The sequence below is a fragment of the Myotis nattereri genome (genome assembly GCF_964212035.1).
Source record: "Myotis nattereri genome assembly, chromosome: 6".
Classification (NCBI taxonomy): domain Eukaryota; kingdom Metazoa; phylum Chordata; class Mammalia; order Chiroptera; family Vespertilionidae; genus Myotis; species Myotis nattereri.
In genome coordinates, this window is record NC_138081.1 from 67470501 (window position 1) to 67491883 (window position 21383).

At 42.2% G+C, this 21383-nt stretch overlaps 1 protein-coding gene across 2 annotated transcripts in view; it reads right to left on the minus strand.

Moving 5' to 3' along the window:
- Positions 1-21383, minus strand: part of SASH1 (SAM and SH3 domain containing 1) — a 163887-nt gene that overhangs the window by 37926 nt on the left and 104578 nt on the right. The window lies entirely within an intron of this gene.

Genomic DNA, 21383 nt, shown 5'->3' on the forward strand with positions numbered 1-21383 from the left:
ACACAGAGTAAAGTCTATATATATTTCTTCTTTAAAATAGAAAAATCTCTTAAGTAGCCTAGAAGTTACTAAAGTTGGACAATGAATCCCAACAATGTTTTTATTGAGGTGTTGACTTCTCACTTCCTCCAGAGTCCAGAGGAAAAACAATTGTGAAATATTTGCCTTTAAAAAGTTCTCTCCAGCTGTTTTAACATAAAGACTGTAAAAGGCATGCATTTGTTTTAAACTTAAATTTCTTTTAAGCTTAAATTCCTCATTTCATGTCTCTCCTTTTACATAAGCAATGTGTCACTTCCCAAATGCTGGAAATAATATATTGTGTCTTTTTATTCAGAAAATATACCCAGATATGGGGGTGTGAGAATTTACAATTTTTAAAAATATATATTTTTATTAATTCCAGAGAAGGAGGGAGAGGGAGAGAGAGAGAAATAGTATCAATGATGAGAGAGAATCATTGATGGGCTGCCCTCGCGTGCCCCTCACTGGGGATCGAGCCCGGCAACCAGGCCATGTGCCTCTGACGGGAATCGAACCCGGGACTCTTCAGTCTGCAGGCTGACGCTCTATCCACTGAGCCAAACTGGCTAGGGCTACAATTTTTTTTTTTTTTAATTAAGAAATCTTCCCACCGGGAGGAACTTAGTAGAAGATGAAGAAAATCTGCACTGTATACGAATGATTGATTCCAAAATAAATTCAGAACTATTATAAGACAAGTTTCAAATAAACTACAGTCAAAAAAATGTATATATTTTATATACATTCAAACACGAGGTCTCTCCTCCCCTTCCCTGTCCTGCCTCAGGACAGAGTAATAAAATAAACTTTAATTTGCTCATCTTCTAAATGAGAAGGTGAAAACACAATCATCTGCATAAAACCCCCCACCTCTAATCCTTTAGTAGAAAACGGCAATTAATGTATCCCACCAAAGGATGTGGAAAAGTGGATTTACAATATTATGAATACAAACATTTGATTTCCAGCCTCTGTATTGCAGATTTTTCCAACAGAAAGCCCATAGGGCTTAACGTTTAATTACTTTGGCTAATGCTATATGTAGTAATTCTGTGGTGAATGCTTAAGTGTTTCATTTCTGGTTTCCATGGCAACATTACATCAGATTGCAGACAGCTGGCTCCACAGTTTTAAACCATAACAAAGTGACCAAGCCAAAGCACAAAACTATAGCTGCTTTAAAGAGATAGTACACCGCTGACTGCCAGGGTGCTGAATGAGGAACCGAGGGGGCCCTTTGGCTCGCAAAGGTGGGTGGAGCCTCCTTCCCTCTCAGCTCCTTTTGGAACATGTGCGTCCTTGACACATCTGCAATGTTCTAATAGGAAAGACATGGAGCCAGCGTGGAGGACTTTTTATAACACAGCTACATTCTAAGTGATCGGGAAAAAAGGAACACGATTAACAGCATCCGTTGATACAAACATTTGTGTAGTGGCGCAAACTCACAGTGTCCCCTCGCTGTTCAGTGTAAGCCCGTCACTGCAGGTCGGTAAACAGATCCTTCACTGAACCCTGTAACTACAATTCCTGCAACTCTGACGAGACAAACACATGCTTTCCGAAAGCTGCATGGCACAGTGGTGCAGGCACAGGCGTCATGGACTGTCATACAGGTTAACGCGACCTTGCAAGGAGCAACCAGAACCCTCTGGGGATAGCTTGAGACCACACTGAGCACAGGATTCCCACCCAGCCTTCTGAAGAAACACACTCAGCTCACTTCTCCAGCTCCAAACACCCCTTGCAGAGTCTCAATTAACAGCCACACTAAGTCGACTTATCTCCCCCAGAGGTAGCACATACCACTATAAGATTCGTAAGCATTTCTGAAAAGTCTTCCGCAATTGGAAATGTATTCGCCTGTGAAATTCACACAACCATGTCTGGTTAACCCAGCGTGCAAGCAGACACGGACGCTTCAGCCTCCGTGGTCCGCTTTATCAATGGCATTAACCTTCAAAGTTAGGAGAAGGAAGCCGATCGGATGCAGCTTTAGGAAAAGCAACTGCAAGGCTGTCTGAAGGCGTCCTCCCGCTGCAAGCCTCCACAACTGACAACTGAGTTCCCACCGCTGGGCACTCCATCCCTCGCATTCTCACTGAGTTCTCAGCATAATATTCACTTTTCTCCTGCAAAAGCAATGCCTTGTTATTGGGTGAGCAGGCTAGGAGAGAATGCTCGGAGTTAGAAGGTAGGGAAGTAAACAAGGGGAGAAAAACAAATCTAGAGGACTTGGAAGCGAAAAAAGCATCAAAGCAGGAATAATCCAAGAGCAATCCAGGGCTTTCCCTTGAATTGACAGAAAGCACATTTCCCTTCTGCATGAAACACACCCAGAGAACTTACCGGCTTCGGCATTGAGCAGGCTGAAAGGGTAATTTGGAGCACGTCCGGCACCCCCACCCCCTCCCCACTGTGAGAACGTCTTCACTCTCCTTCCCTCAACTCTGATCTCAAAGTGAGGATTAGGCAACTCTGGAACATGCTCCTCTGGAGTTACATGATCAGACAGGCTCCACCGGCACAGTTTAGGATCCAAAAGGGGGAAAAAGCGAGGACACTGGATTCAATTAGCTGCCTTCTGCTTGCGGAGTGCCCAGTTCCTCGCTAACTGCATAACTTGTAAGAAAGGCATAAGTCATCGGCTCTAAGCAAATCTTCTATTCACCACAAGGAAAAAAGGGAGTGTTGTACGTGGCAAACAATCCCTGTTTTCACTGACGAAGGCTCCCTGACCTCCTGCTGGCCTCCAGTTCCTTAATTACTGTCTATGGAATTCCAGAGACAGAAAAAAAGAACGCGAGGAGCTGAGCAAATCCGGACAAGGACCAACCCGCACAAGTGGCTGGGCTGAGAAAAGATCTCTTTCGCAGATATTCTTTTAAGCAGCCCGAGAGAAGGAGTCTCGATTGAAAATAGACACCGTCCAATGGCTATTTTTGAAATTACTGAATTAAAACTTATGATTTTGGTTTTCTCCTAGAGTTGCCACTTTCTCACTCCTTCTTCTATTTTAACCACGGGTGTCCATGTAGGACTGTTTCCCCTCCACGGTCACTTCTAAAACTGCCTTTCCAAATTGTCCTGACAATCCTCAGAGCAGCCGAGTTCTCTTGTTTCCTAGAAATGGGAGCCATAGGATCACTGAATTTTCTCGGGCGGGCTGGGGAGCAACGAGCACATGCTGTCAATTAAGCAGAACGCCGCCATCTAAGCAAACAGGACTGAGGACCCCTGTGAAGTTTCCATGTCATGGGCTGCCAGGCGTGTCTGTATTTTCAGGGTTTAAGTCATTCACTTGGGAAAGCCGTACATGCCCACTGCACAGCATGAGCTGCCCACTCCCGGGTGCCTCTCGCATTGTGTGGGTCTTTCCTTAGGTATTATGTAAAGTTCCCTCTCTTGGAAGGACATTACACAACACAAATACACTCAGGTTCCCCATGAGGAGATCACAGGCTGTGCCACTGACTGCCAGAGGTCACCCCCTTTTCCTGGGCACCTTTCCTGCTCATTCCTTCGGGCCCCTGTGGCATCTCTCACTCTTCAGCAAGAATCCCCCAATTTTCTGCCCCAGAAATTTTCCCTGCTACCCCTATGGGATTTCCTATTACTTCTCCCCGCAACGGCTCGCCACACCTTCCCTATTCTGCCGAGTTCCCCATTTCACAAATCCGCTCTGCTTTCACATAAGCCACCTTCCCATTGCCCTGTGAGGGCCCACATGTGCCAAAAAGTGTGGCAGGTGCTTTCCTGACGTGTTCTTCCAACACCCGTCCACACCAAATGCTCCCAATTCCCAGGCACCATGCCAAGTATTTAGACGCACGCTCTCATTTCACAGACGGTAAATGGCGGAGGCAGAAGCCAAGACTTCATGGGTTTGCTCCTACACCTCCCACCTCTACGAGGGCTTTCTTCACCCAAGCCTGACAACCACACTGCACGCAACATTATGCTTCAAATTCCTTACACGGTCAGCAGAAGTCCTTGGTTGAATTTGCTACTTGAAGAAAACTAAGAAAATGCGGATGCCCCCATGAGAGTGGGGTAAAGAGAAGATGGAAGCCCAAAGTCTTCGGAGCTGGAACAACCTGGGCTTAATTTCTAAGTTCTCCAGCCAATCACGTCACTTCTATGGGTCCTGGTATCCCTCCATGTAAATGTAGTCAAATAACAGTTACCTTAGTGTGTTGTTTGAAAACTTGCCTATGTATGATCGACAACTAGAACTCAGTAAGTGCTTGCTGTCTGTTTCTGATTAGAACTCAAACAAGACCAGTTTCAATGCTTACAAACTGCTGTTTTAGGTGCTGAGTAAATAGCAAAGGCAAAGAAAACATGTGAAAGCTAGTGATATGGCCAACATTTGAGGTTGGGTCTGAAAGGTAGATTCTGAGCAGACTTAGGAACTAGAGTCTGCCCCTTATGCCACTGGTGGACAGCACATGCCTTGGACATGTTTCTTAACTTCTCTCCTTTTCAAATAGGCAGAGAGAAACGTCCTGCATTCCTGAGACGATGAAAGATGACCTTTAAGGTAAGTACTGGAGCCTGGGAGGTAGCGAAACCTCTATCAGTGTGAGATCTACAGGAAGCTGGGCAGTAACTGAGCCAGGCTCTGTGAGGAAAGTGGAGGGAAGAACCCCTAGAAGCCAACTCCTCCCCAACACCCCTTTTTAACCATCACGTGGGCACCCAACACAGGCTTGTCTTTCAGAAGATGGGAAGGTCCACAGGGACAGGGAGCATGTCTGTCCCCCTCCTGGCATTTACAGTGCCTGTGAAGGCCTCACCGCATGGGCCCTCACTGCATATGTGCGTCATAATGTGGAATGAGGAGGTTTAAACTCTCCGGTCCCGTAGCTCCCAGCCCTTGCTGTGCATCAGAATATACTATGGGATATTTGAAGGACTAGGCTTGGCCAGACCTCTCTGGAAAGCTTCTTGGTGGAGGGAAGGTGGATACAGCAGGGACAAAATTCCTGAGGAGAGGGTATGGCTGGTCTTATTAACTGGATGGCGGACTTGAGCTTCCCTAGCACACAGTAGGTGTGCAAATTTGCTGAGGACAGACTTAACTCCTACTGTTCATTGTTCATTAGTTCCTCAGGACAAAAGTCCAAAGGACTTATCATGAAACATGACTCTGCATGGTCAGAGCCCTACCCTTTTTTCCAGGAACTCTACTATGCACATACTATGTGGAAAGGGCCTGTTATTGCTCCTGGTTCTTATCCTCTGACCATCTCAAATACCTACACTCTCACATGCCTGTGTACCTTTGTGCTTGCACGTTTCCTTTTTGGAAATATCTCTGACCACCCCATCCACCTCCCGAGCTTCTACTCATCCTTTAAGATTCAGTCCCACATGCCACCCCCTCTGGAAAGCCTTCCTGGCCTTCCTCCTCATTTTCCTTAGGCTGTGTGATTGTACAATAATCTACACAGGCTTTAACATAGGACTTAGCGCAAAATATACTTAGCCCTCCACTAAACTTCTTGAGGGCAATGAGCAGTGTCATATTCATTTCTCTATCTGTATTTTAGTAAGATTTGTTTATATTTCATTGCACACGATATGTATTTAATTATAGGCAATTTGGAAAATGCAGAAACACAAAACAGAGAATGAGAAATCACTTATCCCCTTGCTTAAATAGAAAAAGTACTAATATTTTAGGTTTATGCCCACCCACCTGTTTCACACACACACACACACACACACACACACACACACACACACTATACTCTTGTTTTTCTATACTTTGTTTTGCTTTTACAAAAAACAATGACCTCACGTTCTTTAGCTGCTCCACCTCCCAAGGTCACTATCAGGGTCTCCAAAGCCTCCCTCACATAAAAACACAGTGTAAATAGAAATAAACTGCTCATAATTGTGACCTTCTGGGCCAGTGTGAAACTCAAAGGGTTTTCTTTAGAGAAACCCTAAAGCTCTCAATAAATACTGTTCAAACTGTTTTATAACCTTGCATTTTAGAACTTTGAACATTTTCCTATGTCAACAAATATTCAACAATAAAATACATTAATAATTCAATAGTAGTCACAAAAGTGTCCCATAATTTAAACAATACCCCCACCACTGGATATTTGCATGTTTCTAATATTTCAATATTATAAACAATGCTCTGATGAACAATATACAGTATATTTTCTAAGACATCTGACATCCTTTTTATAGAACAGATGGTTAGATTATAGTATTGATGGGTAAGTGAATGGGTATTATCTTTAGGTCTTTTTTTAATATCTTTTCACTGCTTTCGGAGAGATAGGAACATCAATGATGAGAGAGAATCATTGATTGGCTGCCTCCTGCACACCCCCCATTGGGGATGAGCCTGCAACCTGGGCATGTGCCCTGACGGGGAATCAAACTTTAACCTCCTCGTTCATAGGTCAACACTCAATCACTGAGCCCTTTTGATACACATTAACAATCTGCTCAGAAAAAGCATTGTATTGTTTTTTAAATGTCAGAGTAGTATTAAAAGAGTGACTATTTCCCCCACACAATTGCCAACACTGAACATTACAGTATTCTTTTCCACTTAGATAAGTAAAAATAGTATCTGTCTGTGCTAATATTTCCTAATTGAAACGAATGAATGAATGAATGAATGAATGAATGCAGTGAATCAAGAATGCAGCATAGAAATATGTGTAAGTTAGCTTTACATGAACTTACAAAGTTTTTACTCTGGGATGAGAGCCCAAGAGAAATTCAGAAATATGATTCATATAAGTCAACTGTGATACATGCATGAGAGGATCAAAGAGATATGGGGACTAGGAATGTGGAAGAGTTCACCTTTGGCTGGGAAATACAGATGCTTCGGTGAGGGGAAGGACGCTTGCCATAGGTGGGGGCATTCCCTTGTTCCTATGTGAGCCTAGATGTCCAGCCTTTAGGTGGCCCTGTGGCCCCACTCCTTTCTCACCCCTGGCCTGTGATGCCTGTGTCTCTAGACAAAGGAGAGTTGGGCTGATGCTGTTGCCTTATAAACAGCATGTGACAGCAATCAACAACAGCTTTAGGCCCTTCTTCTCCAAACTGGGTTTCATAATCTCTCCAACATTTCTAATCCCCTTCCACTAGGCCAAGAAGTGATGCATTCAAGGTCACTCCCTACCTTGGGGGCAGCATCCTGGCTCAGAGGAGGCATGTATGTTTAAGATCAGCCCCTCTGTCACCAGTGGCTGTGGGAGGGGCCTCCCAGTCACAGCCATCCGGTTAATGTTATTCCTCGTGTTTATAAAATAATTCGTCTCGCTCTTTAAAGAAGCCAGAATCACTTTAAAAAGTGTTTATGAGTTGTCCGAGTAATAAAATATGAAACACATTGCGGGGATTTTTTTTACTTATTTCACAAAGGATTAAGGGAAGGACTCATCTGTTTAGTGAGAAATATTTTGCTCATTAGCTGGTGACATCATTGCCCTCTGAAATGAGAAGATTTTTGTCAGCATATGGGGAAAAGAAATGAGATTCCATTCTTTTCCCAGAGGTGCAGTGTAACACTGAAATAATTTTTCTGGCAGTTTTAAAATTAACTAGTTGTCACCAGATCTGAAGGAAGAGGAGGGGGGGGGGGCGCGAAAGAGGAGAAAATTATATACTTTTATTTGTAAAAAATATGGGAGAATCTGAGGTAATAATACCATCCCCTAGGAGGCAAAGAGTTTTCAGCACTTAATTCACTTAAGAAACTGTTTTAAAAAAAAATTCTAAAAGCAAAGGAGCAGCAAATAAAAGCTACCTTCCACAATAACCTCTACTCTATTTCTTAAACTCAGGAATGGTTTTTAATCACCCCCAAATAATGTTGTAACTTTCCCCATGAGGAGAAGAAAGATTATATAAGACTTCAGGAGCCCTACAGCCAACCAAGTGTAGAGAAACTCAGAATGCAGGTAAGCCCCCACCACAATTCTGCAAGTTATCTTGGGGCAGAGCAAATGTCTTTCCTTCTCCTTAAAGGGGTGTGGGGAGGAGGAGGGAAGTGGAGGAAAGAGAATGGACTTTCTCTTTGCTGGGTAAATCTTTGGAAGATTTCTCTGCTTGAGATTATGTCACCCTGTCCAGAGGTCAGAGAACCCAGTTGTTCATATAAAAGGTGAGTTAAGGTAACAAAGAAGTGGGAAGGCAGTCAACAGCCCTGGAGGTGCCTCTGCTAAGAGGGGGGTTTAGTGTTACCTAAAGCAAATCTATTGTGTCAGACTCCAGCAAAACAGCAAACCCACTCATTCCCAAGGGCATTCGATTTTCACATAGTCTGTGCTATGGAAAAGGGATGATTCAGAAGGGGATTGCCAAGTAGGGCAATTACATAGGCGTTTGAGGCTCCAGTTGCTGGAGCTGATGCAAGTTTTCATCTCAGGAGCGGTAAGTCTCCTATGGGATTGGGTGGTGTTCACAAAGTCACATTGCTTTTACGGCATCTCAGAATGACTGGTTTATGGATCAGGCATGATGGCTTCTTGGACAGAACTGCCAAAGAGCCTTGCCTAGGCACACGACGTGGAGGAATATAGAGAACTGATGGAGCCACATGGTGGGAGGAAAGGTGCAGACCTCCAATCAGAATGAGGTCACCAGATCAGCACAGTCATCTGTTGAAGGTGGAGGCAGGTGAGCCAATGTCCTTTCCTAGAGTCACAATCTATAACCTTAATGGAATTCTCCTTTGGTTTGTAGAGTAAATAATAAGCAAATTTACTTCAACTGAATTGCTTCAATAAGCAAATTTACTTCAAATTATCGAAATTTAGGCTGAATCCTTAGAAAAGGAATCAGAGTTAGAGAGGTTGTTTGCGGTTATCTAATGGGCAAAACTATCAGGTCTGTGATGACTGCTGAAAACTGAACTATAGAATGTCCTTCACAATCAATTAATATATATATTAGTGAAAATTAGTGAAAGTATTCTACCAAGGGCCACCAAGCAAGGAAAAGAACTTAAGGGAATATAATAAACTTTAAAACTCCATGATCAAGGTAAGAAACAAATTTCTGAAGACCAGTGGAAAAGGCCCTCACTTTTCCGATAGCCAAATGGGTGGGTATCTTGAGAATTATTTCCTATAACCTCAACTCTGGAAAGAAGCACAAACTGTGTGGCCTTTTTTATATTTTTCAGTGAAAATGACTTCAGCAGAGTAATGAGTGAAGAGGGGGAAAGTCAATAGGATCAGCCTGATTGAAATAAAGTCTCTAGAAATTCACTGGGAACTGGAGAGATGAGTTAAGGCAGACTGGCTATGCCCCACCCGTTCCCCTATCCATGAACTAAGCAGCTTGAAACATAACACAGTACATTTAGCAAAATCTTAAGGTGAGAGAAGGCAATGCGCAGGTATCCCAAGGAGGAACTCTCCACCTCAGTGGGTTTCCTCCTTCCCTGCCCATTACATGAGGCTACAGCACTAACAGACATAAATGGACCACAAAATAAGGCCTTCCAATGTAGCTTGAAAGAAAGAAAAACAGCCTATTGTCAGATAACATGGCAAAAGGTCAAAAGGTAGTCCTCAGTTTATCAGCACAGATAGAAAATTTGATCCAAGCCACCCAGGCATTAAAGGCATGACAACTATTCAAACAAACTAGAGCAAGGAGGAAAGAAAAAAAAGAGAGAGAAAAAACACAGAAAAACGTAAAGACCTTATCGTTTAATCCCATCTCTCTAGCACAAAAAGTATATATAACTCAAGGAACAGGAAGAAATTCCTAATAGTTGTTTCACTCTATAAAATCTCTATATATAAAGCCTAAGCGACTGTCTGACTGTTTGACTGGTAGCTATGACATGCACTGACCACCAGGGGTCAGACACCCAACGCACAGGCATGGAAACATGAAACAGACTGATGAATCTCAGAGGGAAGGGGGAAAGGGGGGAGGGTGGGAAGAGATAAACCAAAGATCTTATATGCATACTAGAGCCCTAGTGCACCGATTCGTGCCCCAGTGGGGTCCCTTGGCCTGGCCTGTGGGGATCGGTCTGACACCAGCTCTTTGACATCCCCTGAGGGGTCCCGGATTGCAAGAGGGCGAAGGCTGGGCCGAGGGACCCCACCAGTGCATGAATCTGTGCATCAGGCCTCTAGTAATTTAATAGAAAGATGAATTCAATGAAATGAGACCTCAGAGTTCAAGATAAAAAACATGAATATATATTTTAAAACTGCAGTCATAAGAAAATAGATGGCCAAAAGAACCAATTACAGCCAATTTCAATTAAATTTGTTAATAAGAATGAACAAACAAGTCAAAATGCTGGCACAGAGAAAAGCAGTATTATTTAAATCCATTTTCTCTTATGACACAAGTTTTAAGATTTACCCAGCTCTTTTCTTAGGCCTTTGACCCTGCTGCTCCCTCTACCACAGGGGTGGGGAATGTCTGGCCCCCAGGCCCTATAAGGCCCGTGAAATCATTTGGTCTGGCCCTGCCAAGGCATTAGGGGTGAGTTAATTAAATGTTTGACCAAATATAGCAGGCTAATTCCTTAGTCGATAATTTTATATGGCTCGATATCCAATGGCCCTTGGCAGAAAAAAGGTTCCGCATCCTTGCTCTCCCTGACACACGTTCCTCCCAGGTCTCCTGGTGAACTCTTACTGGGTTTCAGCCACCTTCTCTGGGGAGGCTTCCACACTCCCCTCCCAGGGGCTTAATGGACTTTCTGTGTGTACCTATTGCACTACATACTAGTAGATATATCCCAATTAAGGTCCCACTCACGCTACCCACTTGTATTCTCTTCTTCTTAAATACAAGCTCCCTGTGTATAGGGACTGGCATGTAGTAGATACTAAATAAATGCAAAATGTATATGTAAAAGAATATTCAAGATGACATTCTTTCACCTACAGTCTGGATCCAAAGTGCCAGGTAAGAAGTGTCCTGTTACAAACTGAGCAGGCAATGCTGTTAGCATCATACTAGTAACATAGTACAGTCAACACTAGGACAGCAAAGGGTGTGGTCTGGTACAACAAGGAAAAGGGACAGAGAACAGAAGAAGGGGAGATTTCTAAAGAAATTATCTTGTGAATAATGTGAATTCATATTTGGCTGTTAAAATATTGCTTTTCAAAGGAATCGCATTGTCTGATGACTGACTCTAGTGATAGGAGTTTTGCTATAATGGGAAACTGTGGTGACTTAAAATTCAAATGGACCTAAAGGGATGGGCAGCCTGTGACTTTAATACCTTAGCTTAGGTTGGGGAAGCCCTCAATCAGGATCCTACTCACGAACCCCCTAGGGCCTGGGCATCTCTCCAACCCATCCGTTACCCAAGGTTTGTCATTACAGCAAAGGATTTAAGCAGGAATTAACATGTGATGAATCAATAGCATTAATCAAGTGATCAAAATCCTCTCTTATCGCCAACCTCCCTGAGGTTACTCCCGAGATCAAAGTAAGAAACTGGCATTACAAATCTACATGCCAAACCTTAACTCAGATTACATTACAATCAAAATTTAAGATAAAACCAGCTAGCAGGGGAAATGTGGTATATCCTGTTTGCTATTCAGGTACTGGGTTGAACAAATGAAACTGCTGTGTTTATAGTTCAAAGGCTAGTATCTCCGGTTCCTAACGTGAGAAACAACAAACCAGGCTGTATCAAACACTATCTTAAATTTAAAATTTTTCAAAAATAGCTACCCTCAGCCCAGCTGGTGTGGTTCAGTGGTTGAGTGTTGATCCATGAACCAGGAGGACACGGTTTGATTCCCAGTCAGGGCACATGCCCAGGTTTCAGGCTCGAGCCCCAGTGTAAGGCATGCAGGAGGCAGCGGATCCATGATTCTCATCACTGATGTCTCTCTCTCCCTCTCCCTTCCTTTCTCTGAAATCAACAATAACATACTTTTAAAAAACTGCTACGTTCAAGTCATTTTGTCATTATTTATCTTTATTCATGTGGCCCTTAGTATGTGGAAGAGGGTCTGCAGGCAACACCTTCAACTCCCTGTAATTGTGCAAACCAGGGGAGGTAACAGAGGTACCTGGTTAGCTTGCCAGGTGCAAAGAACCAAATTTCCAGTTATTTCTGGGGTCGCTTTGAGAGTGCCTTTCAACACAACAGGATAGAAGCCCGCACCCACACCTTATGAGCGCTCTATGGCCCGAGATGAGTTCAGTACAATTAATTGCTTATGCTTCCTAAACAGTACTCCTGAGGCCAAACACGCTTACTGAAATCATACCGGACTCGCCTCTAAGCCTGCTTACACAATACTACCTTCTGAAATAGAAAATAAACTGATTACATGATTGGTAAAAGCATAACCAAGTAAACATGCACTATTTGCATTAAGCTTCTGACAAGTCCAGCCTCTCTGCTCAGTATAAGCATTGCTACCCTGTTAATGGTATGCACAAAAATAGCACTTTTACGGGAACTCAAGTATTTTAAGAATAACAGCTCATGGAAAGGTAGAATATCCTCATGGAATGTACTAGAAGCCGACCCTCCTTGATTACTTTGTGCCATTTCATCCTTGCAACACCTATATGGGATAGATATGCTTGCCCCTGTTTTCCAGGGGAGGAAACTGAGGCACAAAGAGATGAAGCAGTTTGCCCACAGATGCAGAGTTAATAGATGGCAGAGCAAGGGTCTGAAGTCAACATCTGACTCCAGTCTGTGAGCTTAACCAGCTCCCTCGCCTGCCCACGCTGGCGAATGCCTGGTTTTCCCAAGACCAGAGCCTCCTTCTTGTCTAACTTTTTAAAATATGATGATCATAAGTACTCACAGCAAACACACGCCTCAAACTTTGGCCCTGGTCCCAGGGCGAAGGCTGGGGATGGGAGGGTGCTGTGGGAAATGACAAGTCATCTAAGCAGTGCTTCTCAGTCAGCTTCTAGCTGGTGTGAACACACTTACTTTTCTCAAACACTTCTCTGTGCATATTGTTCCATGGAATGAAAGAGAATTTTATTTTACTATCACTTTAGTCTCAAAATGACTTTTATTAAAATTGAGAGCAATATTTCCTCCCGTACATTAGCCAAATTTTTTTAAAAAAAATTTTACGAAGTATCTATAAATGTCTGAATAATCATCCAAAGGCTTCAAGTATGCATTTAAAGACCAGGATCAACAAAAGTTACTTCTAACACAGTTACATTTAGGAAAATTTAGAAAAGTGTTGATTATTGGAGCCCAATGCAACAAAGCATGGTATAAAGAACTGCTGATATCCCAAGGCAAATTGTAAATGCCCTCAGGCAAATTATTGCTGGGCCATATTTCTCTTTCTCCTGGTCCTGTTACAGGTCAAATGATGAAAGCTCTTTCTCTGTTCAAGAAATAAAGAGCCAGCCCTGACCAGTGTGGCTCAGTTAGTTCAGTGACTTTCCATGCAACAAGAGGTCACAGGTTTAATTCTTAGTCCAGGCACCTGCCCGGTTCTTGGGCTCGATTCCCAGTAGGGGGCGTGGAGGAGGCATCCAATGGATGTTTCTATCTCTCTTTTCCTAAAATCAATAAAAACCTATTTTTAAAAGTTATTTTAAAAAGAAGAAATAAAGAGCTGAAGAACACATCTAACCATCCTAAGTTTAGTCCTAGCTAATATCACCATCACAGCTTCAACAGCAGACCCATTTTCTAGCCCCTATCAAAACTGACCTTGCCAATCAGAAGCCTTTAAGCTAAAACCCATAGCATAAGAATTAAGGGGGAAAATCCTGTAGCACCCTGACCAGTTTTGCTCAGTGCTTAGAGCATCAGCCTGCAGACAGGTTCGATTCCTGGTCAAGGGCACATTCCTTGTTTGCAAGTCCTCTCCCTGGCCCCGATGCAAACGGGTGGCAACCAATCGATGTGTCTCTCTTCCCACCTCTACCCTCTCCTCCACTCTCTCTGGGAAAAAAAAAAAAAATCAATGGGAAAAAATATCCTCGGGTGAGGATTTAAAAAAAAAAAATCTCTACCAAAAGAGATATTTTTAAAAAGCCACTAAAGGCACAGTTTATTCAGAAATGTAAGTTATTTTTATGTTTGGAATTTACCCTCTCTTAAATGTTCTTACAAAACACAATAATATAAGAGCCTAAAAGTAGACAGATGGTCATCCGTTTTGTGCAGATGCCTTTACTGAACCTATAATGCCAACTCTAATACTGTGGTATATGTTAATTTTCACATAAGTTATCCATTCAGTAACTATTCACTCAAAGTCAGCAAGAATATGAAAATCATGTATTTTTTCAATTGCTGAGAATATCTAATGGTGGAAGAAAAATTTGTATATTCACCATGTATTGTCATTCTTATGTTTTATTTTTTTTAATGTTTTTATTGGTTTTAGGGAGAGAGGAGGGGAGAGGGTGAGATAGAAACATCGATGAAAGAGAAACATCAACATTGATCAGCTGCCTCCTGCACACCGCCTGCTGGGGATCAAGCCAGCAACCCCACCATGTGCCCTGACCGGGAATAGAACTGGTGACCTCCTGGTGCATGGTTCAACGCTCAACCACTAAACCATACCAACTGGGCATTTTTAAAAGTCTTCTTTAGGAATCTTCTTTAGGAATGCCCCCCAATGGAGAAAGCTAATGATATTTCATTTACATTTTCTTTTAATATCTTTGAAATATAAAAATAAAACAAGATACATTTTATTTTATGGACAATGTCTAGAAATTCACCCTGTAAAAGAAACATATTCAAAATAAACACATGAAGACTAGCCAATCTTTTCAACATCTTATTGGACCCAGAACATGTAACAAGGACACCTTGGATACATGGACGACCTTCAGAGGAACAGAAGGGCACTCCACTCTACTCCGCAAGGGGCACCCGTGCACGAAGTGACTGAACCATTAGCCTTTTCTTTGGCCATAACAGAAATTAAGCCATTCACTGTAAGAACTATCAGAAAAGTAACTTTGTGGGAGGTTCTCCTGGATTTCAGCCTGTTAGCTCTTGGGAAGCTCTAGGTTAGACGAAGGCTGTGGGCACCTTTTCTACCAAAACACTGAACCTGAAATCTCTGGCTTAAAGACAATGGTAGCTAACAAGGCAGGTGAAATGTCTCCATAAGCCTGAGTAAAATGTCTGCTGGTAAGACACAAGTTTATGGTTCATAATTTTAGAAGGCTCCCAAAAGATTGAACAATCTTGCATTATGCCACCCAAAATATCTCATAATACGGGGATATTTTAGTGGAGACCTTGAAAGTCCTCAATCAAGGAAACACTTAAAATAGTACTTTGTAAAAGGAAGAAATGGCCACCTGGTGTTCTGTCTCTCTGTTACCCAAAACTTTAAACACAGTTCAATCCCCTGGCTCCCCTGTAGCTCAGGCCACGTTAGTGGCAAAGATATATTTAGAGTTGGAATGAAAGGCTCTAAAGAGATGCACACACGGACGTAAGGTATTATTATAACACCGCAGTTACGACATCAGTATAGCATTCTTCTCACAGATCTTTTCCAACTCTGAATTTCCCCAAATGTAAAAGTGATCAGTTATGAAATGATGACTGGCTTTACAAAATAACTCAGCTACAAAATATTTCGCCGTGGTTGCTTCATCCTACTAAAGAGCTCCAGACACAGAAACACAATTCCAACTTTTTCTGGAACATATTCTGGATAAAGCAAAACAACGGAACGGGACCAAAACAGATGTTTACCGTTGGCTTCTAACAGTTTTGGAGCTTTACTGGCCTTATTGTCACTTCAGTTTTTTTCTTTATACATCACAGGTTTTAGAAGATAATTTAAATAGCATCATGATCAAATAATTTACCATTTGACAGTTTCTCGTGTTTCTTCACTGCAAGCATTTTCATTACTATTTAAGCACCAGGTACAGGTCACTGACTCTTAAGTACCAATTTTACAGAAACATAAAAACTATGATTCACTAAAACTTACGCCTAGGGAAAAAAATAAACCCCAAAAAGATGGAGAGCATACTTTCTTTAAGCATTTTCTTAACCAGAAGGTAAACTGAACCTCCAGGCACAAAGTTGAAAGCTTAAAATGAGAAGTCTTATAACCTTTCCCCTGAAGGAGGCAAATGAAAACAAAATTTACCAAAATAAAATGAAAAAAAATTAAAACAAACATTCAGATATTTAACAAGGAATCAAGGGCTCAACCAGAAACTTTTTTTTTAACAACTCGAACACTCACGACAGAAGTTTATTATTAACGAAAAGCAGCAGAGAACTGATTCTCTTCTGGCAAAGAGAAAGCTATTTTTCACTTCCCTTGGTAACTATCTTTAGTACTTTACATTCTTGGAAACCAGAAATGTGACCATGGATGTATTGTGAAGCAACATGCAATTATCTAATGCCAGTTACGGGGGTGGGGAAGCCTATAAATCAATGCAAATGAAATCCTAAAGCAGGACAGACATCAATATAGGCATTGAGGTCTGGTGACAAAGGCCTTATGATCCCCGAAACTTCCATGGCCTGGGCATTCCAGGCTATGGCCAGTGGGCTATTTACATCTCAGTGCAGAAAAGAATCGATAGAAAACGGAAAAACCCTGACTCTTGCACAAAAGATAATCAAAGCGCCTAACCCATGGCAGCCATAGTAGGACACAGGGGGGGGGGGGGGGGGATTATCTGTAATTAATTACTCTGTTATCTGACAAATCCAGAATAACTGAGAAGGAATATTTTGGATGGAGTTTCACTTGAGTTTCCACAAAAACACAGGACAGACTGAAGTCAGGGTAAGAGGCGTGATTTCAGTGAAGGATTTCAGTGAAGTTCAAGCGAACTTCAGTGCCAACCATGGGTGGCTGTAGGAATGAACAGTGTGACTGGAAGTGGCCATGAACAGGGTGACTGCAGAAAGTCAGCTAGCAAAATACACGGGGTCAATAATACAGTTTCAGAACACTCTCTCCAATGCTGAATAGCCTGTCTTTTCTACATCCCTCAGCAGACAGGGAAATCATCCCCCAGAGCTTCTGGAAGATTGTGCTGAATTGGAGGGAGCATATGGTCTTCCTGGCCCTTTGTCCAACTAGGCTTGGCTGACTTTATCTTTGAGGCATCTATGAAGAAAGTTTACTAAAAAAGCAATAGTGTAAGTGTGTTCATGGCAGCTTGAGTCTCTGCAGGGGTGACTTTAACCCCCGCACTGCAGTGTATGGATGCCTGTTTCTTTCTCCTTCATTCCACCTTTGGAACCCGAATGTTGAGCACTATGCCTGGTACACAGCAAGCACTTCGTAGATATCCCCCAAACAAACAAAGAACTGCTCAAGGAATGAAATGTCCACCTTTTAAGAAGAACCCATTCATTCTGACAGTTTATATGAGGTGATGGTTCTGGTTCACCCTCTGAAAGAAGTCCAACAAACCAAGGGTTTAATTGCCAACATTTACAGGGAACTCATACAACTTAACAAAAGGAAGATAAACAACCCAATCAAAAAATGGGCAATGAACCTAAATAGATACTTCTTGAAAGAGGACATAAGGAAGGCCAAGAGACATATGGAAACATGCTCAAAGTCCCTAATCATCAGAGAGATGCAAAATAAAATGACAATGAGGTACCATCTCAACACCTGTCTGAATGGCTATCATCAACAAATCAACAAATGACAAGTGCTGGCGAGGATGCAGAGAAACAGGAACCCTCGTGCACTGCCGGTGGGAATGCAGACTGGTGCAGCCACTGTGGAGAACAGTATGGAGTTCCCTCAAAAAACTAAAAATGGAACTCCCATTTGACCCAGTAATCCCACTTCTAGGAATATATCCCAAGAAACTAGAAACACCATTCAGAAAGGATATATGCACTCCTATGTTCATAGCAGCACAATTCACCATAGCTAAGACTTGGAAACAGCCTAAGTGCCCATCAGCAGATGAGTGCATTAAAAAGCTATGGTACATCTACACAATGGAATACTACGCTGCAGTAAAAAAGAAGGAATTGTTACCACTTGCAACAGCATGGATGGAACTGGAGAACATTATGCTAAGCGAAATAAGCCAGTCAGAGAAAGATAAATATCATGTGATCTCACTCATTTGTGGAATATAATTAATAACATACACTGATGAACAAAAACAGATCCAGAGACAGAGAAGCATCAATCAGACTGTCAAACCTCAGAGGGAAGGTAGGGGAGTGTGGGGGGAAGGGGGAGAGTCAACCAAAGGACTTGTATGCATGCATATAAGCCTAATCAATGGACACAGACACCAGGGGGGTAAGGGAATGAGTGGGTGAGGGGGGCAATGGGGGGATAAGACACACATGTAATACCTTAATCAATAAAGAAAAAAAAGAAGAATGCTTTCTTGCCCTAGCTGGTTTGGCTCAGTGGACAGAGCGTCAGCCTGTGGACTGAAGGGTCCCAAGTTCAATTCCAGCCAAGGGCACATGCCCAGGTTGTGGGCTCAATCCCCAGTAGGAGGCATGCAGGAGGCAGCCAATCGATGATTCTCTCTCATCATTGATGTTTCTATCTCTCTCTCTCTCCCTCTTCCTTCCTCTCTGAAATCAATAAAGAAATATATATATATTGAAAGAATGCTTTCTTAGCACCTCACTCAAAGCTAGAGCACTCAAGTTATATTAACTGTTTTCTAAATGAGCCAAGCCTCTCGCCGTGCCGTCGCAGTGTGTGGGGTGTTAAGACAGTCCTGGTTCTCTGAATGGACAGTCTTCTCCCCCTCCCTTGACTCAGATGCTGTTAATCAGGACAGTGCACAGTGGGTCTCACTAAAGGACCTACTGTGGACAACCGGGTCTTTGTGTTCTTCCCCGAGTTGGGTTTGACTCACATCAGTCCTGGGTTACTGTGTTTATTCTTCATGATTCCTTAGGTTCATGAATTACATCTACAGTATGTTAGATTTAGGAGTTGGGGATAAGAGACCCGAAAAGGCACACTGCAAACCACCGCCATGGTTCTTCTGATTACCTCAGAGTCCCAGGACATGCTGCTGGCCAGCGCATAACACATTTATTATCATAAATGGCAACGTCTCAGTCTCCTTCACACGAGAGCAACCCAGGCAAGGCTTCCAAATTAATATAATAATCTTTTGGGGATTTTTCTTAGCTGCAATGGAAATCTGGTGCTGGATTCTCGAAATCATGGAAAAGAAGGTAGCAGGGGGGTTCTATTTACTTCTGATAAGCCATCAATTGTTGCTTAGTTGCAAACAAAGGCAAAGACTGAGTGTGTAGTTGCAAAACATAAAACATGCTCCAAAGCAGCCAGGAAGCAAAAACATTCAAATACAACTTTGTTCCCTAAACATTTTTCAAACACACAACATGTGCTGGACACGAAGCTAGGCACTCACTAGAGACATAGTAACACAGCATGCCTTTCTTGCTCAAGGAGCTCACAACGTCCGAGGGGGTAGGAATATGTAACAAAGAATTCTAGTACCCTAGTATAACTTCAGGCTTCATGTAAAGCTGGTTTTGCAAACGCACAGAATAGGAGGCAATCAACTCTACAAGAGGAGGTTAAAAGAAGTTTCATAGGCAGTTTGGCTTCACTTTGCAGGATGCATAAATTTTCACCTGCAATTTGAAGGAATACATTTTAGGCCAAGGAAATTGCCTGAACGAAAACAGAAAGCGTGAAAATACAAGCTGCATTCAGTAACGCATGCAGGGTCCAATGTGGCTGGAGTGGAGACTACTGGGAGAGGAGGTGACAGGCGAGAGTGGAGAAATTGATTTAAAGCACGATCACATCCAAAAACTTTGGAATGTATAGGATAGAACCAGGAAACAATCAGCCTTTTTAAAAACACAGGCTTGCAAGGAAAAAGGTATGTTTTAGAAATACGACTGGCTATGTGGATCATAGACAGAAGAAAGAGGCTGACTATGTGAAGGTAGAGTTGCTTCCAGATATTAAGAAACAGATGCCCTAACAAACAAAACTGGTCCATAACAGAAGACTTGCCAGTTTGATGATGGCACCATGAAATGCAGACTTGAAACATTGGAATTTTAATTCCTAAAATCCCTGTGGAACTTGTAGTTTAAGAAGCACTGTTTTGGTCACATTAAAACAGCATGAATAATAATCCACAAATATGGAAAATGAAAAGTAAAATTCTCGCCCTAGCTGATTTGGCCCAGTGGCTAGGGCAGTGGTCAGCAAACTGCGGCTCGCGAGCCACATTCAGCTCTTTGGCCCCTTGAGGGTGGCTCTTCCTAAGCTTTAGGAGTACTCTAATTAAGTTAATAACAATGTACCTACCTATATAGTTTAAGTTTAAAAAAATTGGCTCTCAAAAGAAATTTCAATTGTTGTACTGTTGATATTTGGCTCTGTTGACTAATGAGTTTGCCGACCACTGGGCTAGGGTGCGGGCCTGCAGACTGAAGAGTCCCAGGCTCGATTCCGGTCAAAGGCACATGCCTGAGTTGTGGGCTCGATCCCCAGTGGGGGTTGTACAGGAGGCAGCCAATAAATGATTCTCTTTCATCATTGATGTTTCTCTCTCTCTCTCTACTTCTCCCTTCCTCTCTGAAATCAATAAAAAATTAAAATAAAAAATGGTTCAGGAAAACTGGATACCTACCTGCAAAAGGATGAAGCTGGACCCATATGTTACATCATATGCAAACATTAACCGAATATGGGTCAAAGAACTAAACTTCAAGAGCTAAAACTATAAAACTCTTAAATGAAAATATAGGAGAAAGCCTTCATGACCTTAAACTTGGCAATGATTTCTTGGATATGAGACTAAAGTATAGGCAACAAAAGAAAAGTACAAATTACACTATGAAAAGGCAACCCATAGAATGGAAGTAAATATTTACAAATCGTGTATCCAATAAGAGCTTAACACCCAGGATATATAAAGAACTGCCACAACTTAACAACCAACAACAAAATAAAACCCAATTCAAGAATGGACAAAGAACTTGAATAGACATTCCTCCAAGGATATACAAATGGCCAATAAACACATAAAACAATAATCAACATCTTAGTCATTAGGGAAATGAAAATCAAAATGACAATGAGATACTAGTTCACATCCATTGGATGACTATTATCCAAAAATAGGGGAAGGGAGTAGATAAATTATAACTTTCACACATTACTGCCAGGAATGTAAAATGGCCTAGTCCTATGGAAAACAGTTTGGAGGTTCCTCAAAAGAGTTAAACACAGAACTACCTTCTGATTCAGAAATTCCAATACTAGGTATATACCCAAAGGAATTGACAGCAGACTCAAACAGATACTTGCATATCAATGATCAGAGCAGCATTATTCACAACAGCCCAAAAGTGGGAACCTCCAAGTGTCTATCAACAGATG